Source organism: Anopheles nili, chromosome 3, assembly GCF_943737925.1.
Source record: "Anopheles nili chromosome 3, idAnoNiliSN_F5_01, whole genome shotgun sequence".
NCBI classification, from domain to species: domain Eukaryota; kingdom Metazoa; phylum Arthropoda; class Insecta; order Diptera; family Culicidae; genus Anopheles; species Anopheles nili.
In genome coordinates, this window is record NC_071292.1 from 60,534,983 (window position 1) to 60,544,391 (window position 9,409).

Sequence of the window (9,409 nt, forward strand, 5' to 3'; positions counted from 1 at the left end):
GCGAAATGAAAAAAACTACGAGCACAAATGTTCGTAGAAGAAAGAATAGACGAAACAATAGCGCTCGCACGCATACGAAAATAGTTACGGTAAGATAGAGAGTAAGGATCACAATTAGACGGTAAGACGTTACGGTTAAAATGGTAAAAAGTTGAACACAAAACGAATTAACGAAAGTACTCCCGTAACAGGAGAAAGTAAAAAACAAACGAACAAAACGATGAAGAAAGAGAGGAGAATCAACATGGTTAATAATGGGGAAACGATGAGTTGTGGATGGAGATGTGAACTAAAGAAGAACAATCAAAGAAGATATCGCAGAGTTCCTGAGGTGTGGGGTACGTTTGCGCCTAGCTGTAGTATGCGCGTAGTTATTATTGCTCTTACTTTGTTACAATTTTTTCTACTATTATGTCGTATCCTTGTTTCATATTTATCTAACACACTACCACCCTCGTAACATTTACACAATCGCCGTACGAGTACGGCTTAACTAGACTAGGGTGTAGCGAAAACGCACCAGAGAATTACATTTCCGAGAATTACAAATGTAGCAGCTTTCAGTGAAGTGTGTGAATGCCCCTCAAGTGCATTAAAATTTCATGTTTTGTTACGTTTTTCCTTCATTCACATGCTGTAGAGTGCGTTATCAGCAGAACGGGGAAGTGGGCTTATTTTTTTGCTTTTCTATTATGCTTTTGCTCTCCATTTCTTTGTTTTGTATCCCAGCCACCACCTATCTACCTAGCTACCTACCTGTAATACCTGTAATGTAATGTTTAAGCGAGCAGAGTCACTGGATGCTGGCACCGAGGGTGTGGGTGTGTGGGCGTAATTTAAAAGCATCCTCTCTTAGGTCCAGGCGTGTCATTATTATTACTATCGCTTACACACGAGCGCGCAAAAAAAAATGGGTATTAATCGCGAAAAGCGGTTTATGGAGGAAGCTGTTTTTTGATACGAATGAAATTTTGCCCCTTTTTTGAGGTGAGGTCAGTAGAAGGGTGTTTTGTGGGTGGGCAAAATTTAAGGTAAAAAAAAAAGAACAAGTCGACCCCTTATCCTCAGACTACTAGCTGGAATTAGTCGACGGGATGTGCGCTCCGGAAAAGCTATATCCTTAAATTTATAAATATATTTCTGTATACTATTACGTTTAAGACACGACAATGTGTATGTCTACCTGTGTGTGTGTACGTTTGTGTGTGTGTGTTATCTATCTTAATCAACTGCGTTGGCGAGCGCCCATCACCTACCCTAGGTTCCCTTGGCCTCCCTTAAAAAAACACAACGTTTCGTTAATGCTCTAAGTTCTAAGAGTAAATGTGTCCTTTTTTTGTGTAAATATGTCTACCTAATCGTAAGAAATCGCCTCCCAACGCCACAACGACACCGCGAGCGTCAGTCAGAAATAAATGCACATATTATTTTGAACATTATAAAACGAACACAACTCTTCTCGTACTTTCATTTTCGCTCTCTCGCTCTCTCTCCCTCTCGAGCGCATGTTACACCGAAATCAAGGACGAAAGAAAACCGGGAAACGACACCGGGAATGATGCCAGGTTTTTAGGAAGGATTGGCCCGTGATGGAACCGAGACGAAGGTTTAAAAAAAGGGGTGTCCTTCTGTCGGTTGTCTGCGGAACTGCCCTTCGCGCCGGAGCACAGGTAAAAGTGGACGCGTTTAATTGCCGTCGCAGAAAAGGGACCCCTTTTTGGAATGCAGTGGTTGTCGAGCTTGGGACGGGTTTAGTTGGGTTATTTTTTTTTCTTTTTCTCTCGCATATTAACGTTCTCGTTCATCTCGCCTACTTTGCTACGGTTGCATGCAAAGGAAGAAAAGGAAAAAAGAAAGTAAATCCCTTAGGCAGTGGGGTACCGACCGGGTGTGTAGGGCTCGTGTCACCGCTTTTTCGCCACCCGTGACCCACGGCGGTACGAAACCGAGCAAATAACGGGTTTCCATTTCCATTGCCCGGGGTCAGCTGCGGGTATTTTCGCGCCAGCTTTTCACCGGGTGGTGGTGCATTCGTTCCAGCATCATCATCATCATCATGCAGCAGCAGCAGCAGCAGCAGCATCATTTATGCTTAATGCCTTCTTCTCGTTCTCTCTCAATCTTTTTGCCACTGCTTGGTTTAATAATTCTTTCGTTTCAGGGTTTCTCGCATCCGCATGAAAGCTTTTGATGTTCTCGGTACGTCCGAAGGAAAGGACGACCATCCAACCACCCACACCGCCACCGGGACACCCACAGAACAGGAGGTCGCGGTCGGAATAAACGAATGAACTCGAGGCGGTCCCAGGCTCTTTGGTCGCGTCGGTCGGTTTCTTTTGCGCGATTGATTCGCGTTAGACATGCGGGCCACAGCACCGTAATCAGTGTGTACCGGTGATTACCTGCAAATCTCACCCTCACCCGGGGGTGGCCACTTGACGCATTCGTACGCCATCTGAAGGGGGGCAAATAATGTTGGAATATTGTTTACGGTGACCATCCGTAATGGATTGGAGCCATCTAAAACGTGGGGGAGCCGATTCGAAAGGTACTCCCTCGAAGGGGAATAAGAACCCCGATCGGCGGGGGAGTTGGAAAAGAAAAGCCCCTGTATTCTCCCCCGCCTTCAGTGCGTCCTTCGAGGGCTTCCCTTTTGTAGTATGAAAAATGAACTTTACCCGCGTCTTCTTGTCGGGCTTGTCCGGGGGGTTGTTTTCTAGGTTTCCGGAGGGTGTTTTTTTTCTTGCGCCCGTTTGCTGCGGTTCTTCCGCAGTTTGCGGTGGAAGAAGGTGTCTTCAAGGCTTCGATGTTGCGCGTTTCTATGTTCCCCAACTCGATATCCTGCCAACGCTGCGTGGGGTGAGCTAGATATACTTTTTTAATATTAAAGTTTGTGCGCTTAAAGTATGTTTTTTTTCCTTCTTCTTTCCTCTACTGCAACATTTTTTTTTTGCCCCGCAAATTTGCCGCACATTCGTAAGGGGTTGTCCGAGCGGTTGCACGGTTTCGAAACCGCGTGGGTGGGATTTCTTTCGAACTTTAGCAAACCGGAAAAAAGAAAATACGCCCCACGGGAGGGTGGACTCGTTCTTCGTTACGCGTGCTCGGTTGGGTAAGGATGCTTTTTGGAACAACATCATCATCGTCAGCGTGTGCCCCCAGTGCCTGGGTTTCCTGGCGGACTTTGTCGGGCTGAATTGAGTGTACTGTCTCTCTCTCTCAGTTAGCGGGAGTAATAGCGAGATAAGGAGTATTTTACGGTTTAAAGTGAAATCCTCCTTGGCGAGGATTTGGAGAGGTTTATATTGAGATTTTTTGTACTCGATCGAACACTACTTCACAAGCCCTCTTTAATCTTTCGAAAGCTGGTTTGCCTGGACGATGAAACAGGTGCCCGGGCATACATCGTTAGGTCAAAGGACCTCCGAAAGGGGACCAATAATCGTCCAGTTCCAAGCCCTGTGCCGCTCACGCTTTGCTACCCGCTTACTCTTTGACGCTTGCGATAAATTTCCAATTTCATTTCCCAAAATGTGAACCTTGAAAATTTGGGGTAGCGCAGGCTCAAGAGAGAGCATTAACCCCCCTTTAAACGGAATTTCGAGCCGCTCCCTTTCACGGCGCGATGATAAGCAGGAAACATGTTTCGAATTTTATGCTCCAAAACACACCTCCTCCAGGGCGTGTGAAGGAAAAATTCCTCATTATTATTTGACACCCAACCCGACCATTCGCTCCCGGGTTCTCGCCACCCCAAAGGAGCCAACTCCCACACACCTTCAGACAGCTCGATGTTCGATAAAAATCGATTTAAACCTCGCTCCCCGTCGGAAAACCCCATCAGTTTCGTCCTTGTCTTGGTTCCTTCGGGCGCTGGGTGTGAATCAAAATTCTATTCGACACTCGGTGGACCAGCCAGAGTTTGAGGCACTTTCCCGAACCCGATCCCGGGTGAACCAACCCACAAACGGGGCTACCCTTGCCAGAGAAAACCCCACTCCTCTCGGCTTACTGGGGACGAAAAGTGTGAGGCGAACCACCAGCGCTCTATTTTCTCCCTCGATTTCCCAGCTCACTCCCAAAAGTGCCGTTTTGGAGGCAAAAGTTTTACCGAAATTCGCCCGCTTGCGCTCCGCTTCGGTTCCGGTTCCGGCTCAAAGATCAATACCACGAGCATGCCGGTGTTCTCCGGTCGTCCGGTACACAGCGCCACGGGGCCCACAGGACGTCGCCGGGCTGCGAAATGGCCAAGGATATACGCCACACGCAGGACATGCTCCACGCAGCCGGACATACGCAGACGAGACGCGACCGTTTGCATGTGCTACCGTATGGTGGCGCGTCGGTTTATGTGCCCGTGCCAGTAGTGCCATTATTTGCTACATATTCCCGGCGCGTAAAACAAATACATAATAATATCACTTCTCGGCCCTTTGCTGCCTCTTTTTGGTCAGGAATCGTACCGCGTGTGGGCCAGAATCGACAGAATTGTCACAGGCAGCGGGATGGCGAGGGTCGAAAAAAGTTATTTGAATTTTTTGATCATTAAACATTTTTGCTACCGGCACCGGACAGCCGGACCGCGTCCGCTGATGGGGAGAACCAACCATCCCGAGGCCCGAGGAAAATGGCCCCGAAATCGATAGCGAAAACCGGGTGCGGGAGCCATGTTTTCCGGCAGCCCGAAAGTTTTGTGTCAATGTTGCACTTCCGCTCGGCTGAGTTCCACCCGCCGCCCAGCACGCTCTCGTTATGCTCGTCCCTTTGTGTCCTGGCGGGTTGGATTCCCTGCCTGTGTGTGTGTGTGTGGGGGGGGGGATGTTTTTTACTCTTCATCCTTTTCGGCATCGCGGTATCTTCGTCGCTGATTGCGCGCGTTTCCCTCTTGTTCCATTTCGAACGAACACTTTCACACTTGCTGCCACGGTGGGGGGAAAGACTTTTTTGTATGTCGTTGCTTTTTAGCGCCTTTTCTTTATCCAAGCAAATTGTCACTTTCGGGTTGGATTTCATTCATGCTCTCCATGAGCTTGTTGCACTCCGACTCTCGTAAGCGAGTTTAAAAGGAGCTTGTCAAAACTTGCCCGATTTTCAAATGGATGTTTCAGACGGCTTAAATCGCTTAAATTACACAAAACGAGCGATCTGTGAAGGAATTATCAGTGGAATTATTGAAGCGCGCACTTTTGAATATTGTCACCGTCAATTTCGAATGTCATAAAGGGGAGCTGTCAGCTGATCGTTCAAATTCACGTCAACATCGACTCGAAATCGTTTGTCGAATCGATCATCACGAAAGTACCGTTATTTACACCGACAGATAGCGAGGGCGTAAGCGTCAGTCAGATTAACGAGCTCGAGTGCGGTTGTCTAATTGTGGGATAAATTAAGTAATAGTTTTGATAAATAAGTGCAAAACGGTACAAAATGTGAATTCTGAAATAGTAATCGAACGCAGCATAGTTCCGGTCGGTGACAGTCAGTGCCAGCAATCTAGTAGGCTCTTTTTTTTGCGTACGTTTTTGCGTACGTTTTTGCACAAGTCGTAATGGCGTCGGTAGCGACGCGCGTCAGTGTGAAGTGTTTGTGACGCTATCATGTAGTGACTTTTTCTTACAATATTCGAGTGTGCAAAAGTGCTGTAATGTTCTACTGAAGTGAAAAAAGACCGGCGGAAAGAAGCGTAATTGAATTACATTAACAAGCGGATAGATTTATTCGCACCGTCATGTAAAAACCCGTGCGATATCGGGTTCATTGATCCGAAATTGGCTTCCGGTCGTGTGTAGGTTAACGGTACCCGGCAAATAGAATGGCAGCGATACAAGTGTGTGGTTGGTGACGTCGTGATGTGCTTGAAGATGAAATTATGTCTAGAAATGTTGTGAAATGGTGATAAGTTAAACAAAATTGATATCAGTAGTGCAAGTAAAGTGTAAACCTGGTGTAAAGTGATAGCTAGTATCAAGGTGTTGGCGTGGGTGTATCAGTGAAATGTGGTGCGTCAGGTGATTTCTCAAAATGGACGATGACGAGGCAACAATGAACCGACACCAACCGGTGAGTGTGCTTTAATACCAAACAATATGCTTGAATGAATGTTGGGCGTCTTACATTTAGAAAATATTTATCATTTTATGCGGTTTTATGTACCATTTTTTTTCCACCCCATAATGAACACGAAAGAAAAAAAACACTTCCATTGATTGCCTTCACGTATAAATCACACACAAGCTCGGAAACGGGCCTCGATAGTTCTTGCGTTCCTGCAGCGCTTTAAACAATTAACTCCCAGCAGCGAGGGAAAAAAAACGCTACAAGAAAACCATACACAAGTGATAAAACAACACCAGCAGCACCGCTTGCGTGGTGTGGAAGCGCGTAAAAAAGTTAAAGCACATCTGCTCCCTTAGGGAGGGATGAAATAACAACAACAGCAAAAAAAAGCAAACTATCCGGCCCTGGTGCGTACGTTGTCGAAATGACCTAACGAACAAACACAACACACAAAAAAAAATCCGACAGTGAATCCCACCCACGCCACCACCAACACGCGCGCCTTTCACTTCAATCTGCTGCGCCCGGCCCCTGGGGCGGATGGGCGAATAATTTTTCATTTTCTGCTCGGAAGGAAAAATCCATCCCCACTTGCCAGGCCCTTCTCCTTCCTTCCCAGCCACTCCCACGCGCTGCGTGCCATGGCGCTTGGCAGGCTAAGTGGTAAAGTGATGCTCGTTATTTTTATGCGTTCTCACATGCACACACTGGCCACTCTACCACTGGGTGGCCCGGGCACGCAATACGGGCACCACACGGCGAAAGCCCTTCGGGACGGTCGTCTTTCCCGGTTCCCCGGTTCCGGATTCCACAGGCCATAACTCACGGCAGCGCTGGGCAACAGCAGTACCCCGATATCGGACATTCGGCGTTTGCCCGCAGACGCCACACCGGACCGACCAAAAACCGACACGCAGCCAAGGGAACGCTGGTCCCCAACTCTGGGATCAGCACACACACACACGCACACGCGCACGGACACACATCCGGCCAGGAGTGAGAGGTGGACGGAGGTGGGGGAGTGAATTTTATTTTCCCTTCTCGTGAGAGACGACCAGATTCATTCCTTCGCCGTTCCCCGGAATGACCTTCTGCGTTTGGGAATCTGCGGCAAATCCTTCGCCACGTGTAATCCCACCGCCGGGAGCGGCCAATCGGAACCGAGATGAAGGCATGCAAATGACAACCAGGGACCAGTTGTTGGCCCGTTAACGCGTTTGGCCAGCGCCCTTTTGCGTCGTCGTCGTCGTCACCGTCGCGTCCCCAAACCGTCGTTTTTGGCCGTTTGTTTAGTCGCTTTTTGTTGGGCGGAAATTTTTAGCAGCAATTTTCTTGTCCCATCGTCCTGTTCTGGGATCCGGAGCTAGCTGGCTTGACCGGGCTGGGTCCGAATTCCCGCGTCACCAGGTTTTGCAGGGCAAGGACCTTTTTCGGGTGGTGAAAACTGGGAGTTGTTCCTCTTTGAAGTGCCGTTAAAGCTAAACCTTGGGCTGGCGTGGGTTGGAGGTGGTCTCGTCCTGTCGGGATGCAAGCATTTCTTCCGCTACCGGCCACCGGATTCACACAGTTGGGACACCGGCTCGACTGGACAAATGTGCTCGGATTGGAGCTAAATTTAACACCGTATCGGTGACGGTGTCATTTGCTTTTATTCGTTTCGGAATTTGAGTGGTTTTCTGCTGGCTAGGCTGATAGTTGATCGATCTGTTTTTTTTTTGTTCGTATGCTTATATGATTCGTCTCGCTCGAGTGCTTTGATTTTTAGCTCTCGTTATTTTAAACAATCACCGTTTTTTAAAGTCTCCCTTAAACATGCGGCATCGTGAAGACATTAAAAAAATCCCCGTAATCAAAGCTGAGCTAATTTCCATCTACCAACCCGGTGTCCTGTTACAGCATGCGGTTCTGCTACACCGTTTCATTAAAAATAACGATTATGGTTCGCCTGGTGTGATGGCTTCCCGGTTACCGGGGCGGGCAAACTCTTATTCAAAATTGTGTCCATTCGTCCACAACGTCCGCACGTTTGCACCTGCGCTGCAATTCCCGGGCAGGCAACAAAACAAAGGCAGCAACCGAAACGGAAAACGGGGAGCAAAAAATCGCTTCACCGAAGGAATCCTCTCGGCCGGCGGCGTGGCTGAAACGTCTGCGTCCGGTCAGATAGAACCAGCCACCGTCGCCGTCGTCGTCGTCGTCGTCGTTGTCGTTGTCGAGGGCTAAACAACCGCTCCCGGGAGAGATCCCGGGCTGGTTAGAAGCTGTGTCAAATATTTGACTCCATCCTGTCCTCGCCAGCCCTTAGGCGGTCGCGTCGGGACCTGCACGGGCTAATACGGCAAAAGGAGCAGGACTTTCGGCCATGGTTTATGACTGCAGTAAAAACCACCACACGGCTCTGCACTGCTGGCCTTTTAGCCAGCGTTCCAATTCGACCGATGAGACCGCCCGAGTGGTCTTCCTTTTAAAAACCAAAGTCCCTGCCGGGGCTCGATGGCGCGCAGCTCAGCGCATCTCCAAAGGCACCGTGCGTTTGGCCCATGAGAGCTCTCAGCTCTCGCCGCGTCCGTTCGTTTTGGCCGGTCCCAAGCCGTCGTCCGGTGCTCGGCCGGGCGACTTTTCGACAGTTTTCTCCGGCTCGGCACTCCCCAAAAAAGGCCCGCAAATGGATGAAAATTATTCATGCAAATTTACGCCACGGCCACACGACGGCAAGCTCCCCGAAGCTGGAAGCTGGCTCGCCCCAAGTATCGGCTGGTGGCACTGGGAAACAGACTCGGAAAGGGGTTAAAAGTTTGGGGATTCGCCTTCCAGAGCTCGCTTACGGCATTGTAGGGATGTGCTTTTTCCCCCGGGCGTGTTGCAATAAAATATATATCTTCAATTTCGGTGTTTATTCAAATGAATTTAAATCGGCTGCCGAGTTTGGGCCAATTGGCGCAGTCCCAGCTCCCCAGATCGGGCCTGGGATGGTTGCAAATTGTCGTCAATCGCTACGACGACTCGAAAGGCTCAAATACCACTCCTGGCTGTAAAAGGATGTCCCTCCGGGAGTGGTTGGTTGCCACACAGAAACCCTCCCCGCTTCGGTAACGATACAGTTAATTAGTGGCCAAAAAGGCTTGTCACAGTTGCGTTGGTTGGCTTATCCCCGTTGCGATACGGAATACCGGAAACCTTAAATGAAATCAAGATTATCGTGTTGATTTTTTACCAACAACACACCCACCTCGGCGCTCCTCGCTAGCCAATAATGCCCTGCAATGGCCGCTTCCATAATCAAGCTGAACGGAAAATTCTCCCAAGCTCGGGAGCCTCGGAACGGTCTCTAATCCAATCTATAGAACCCGTT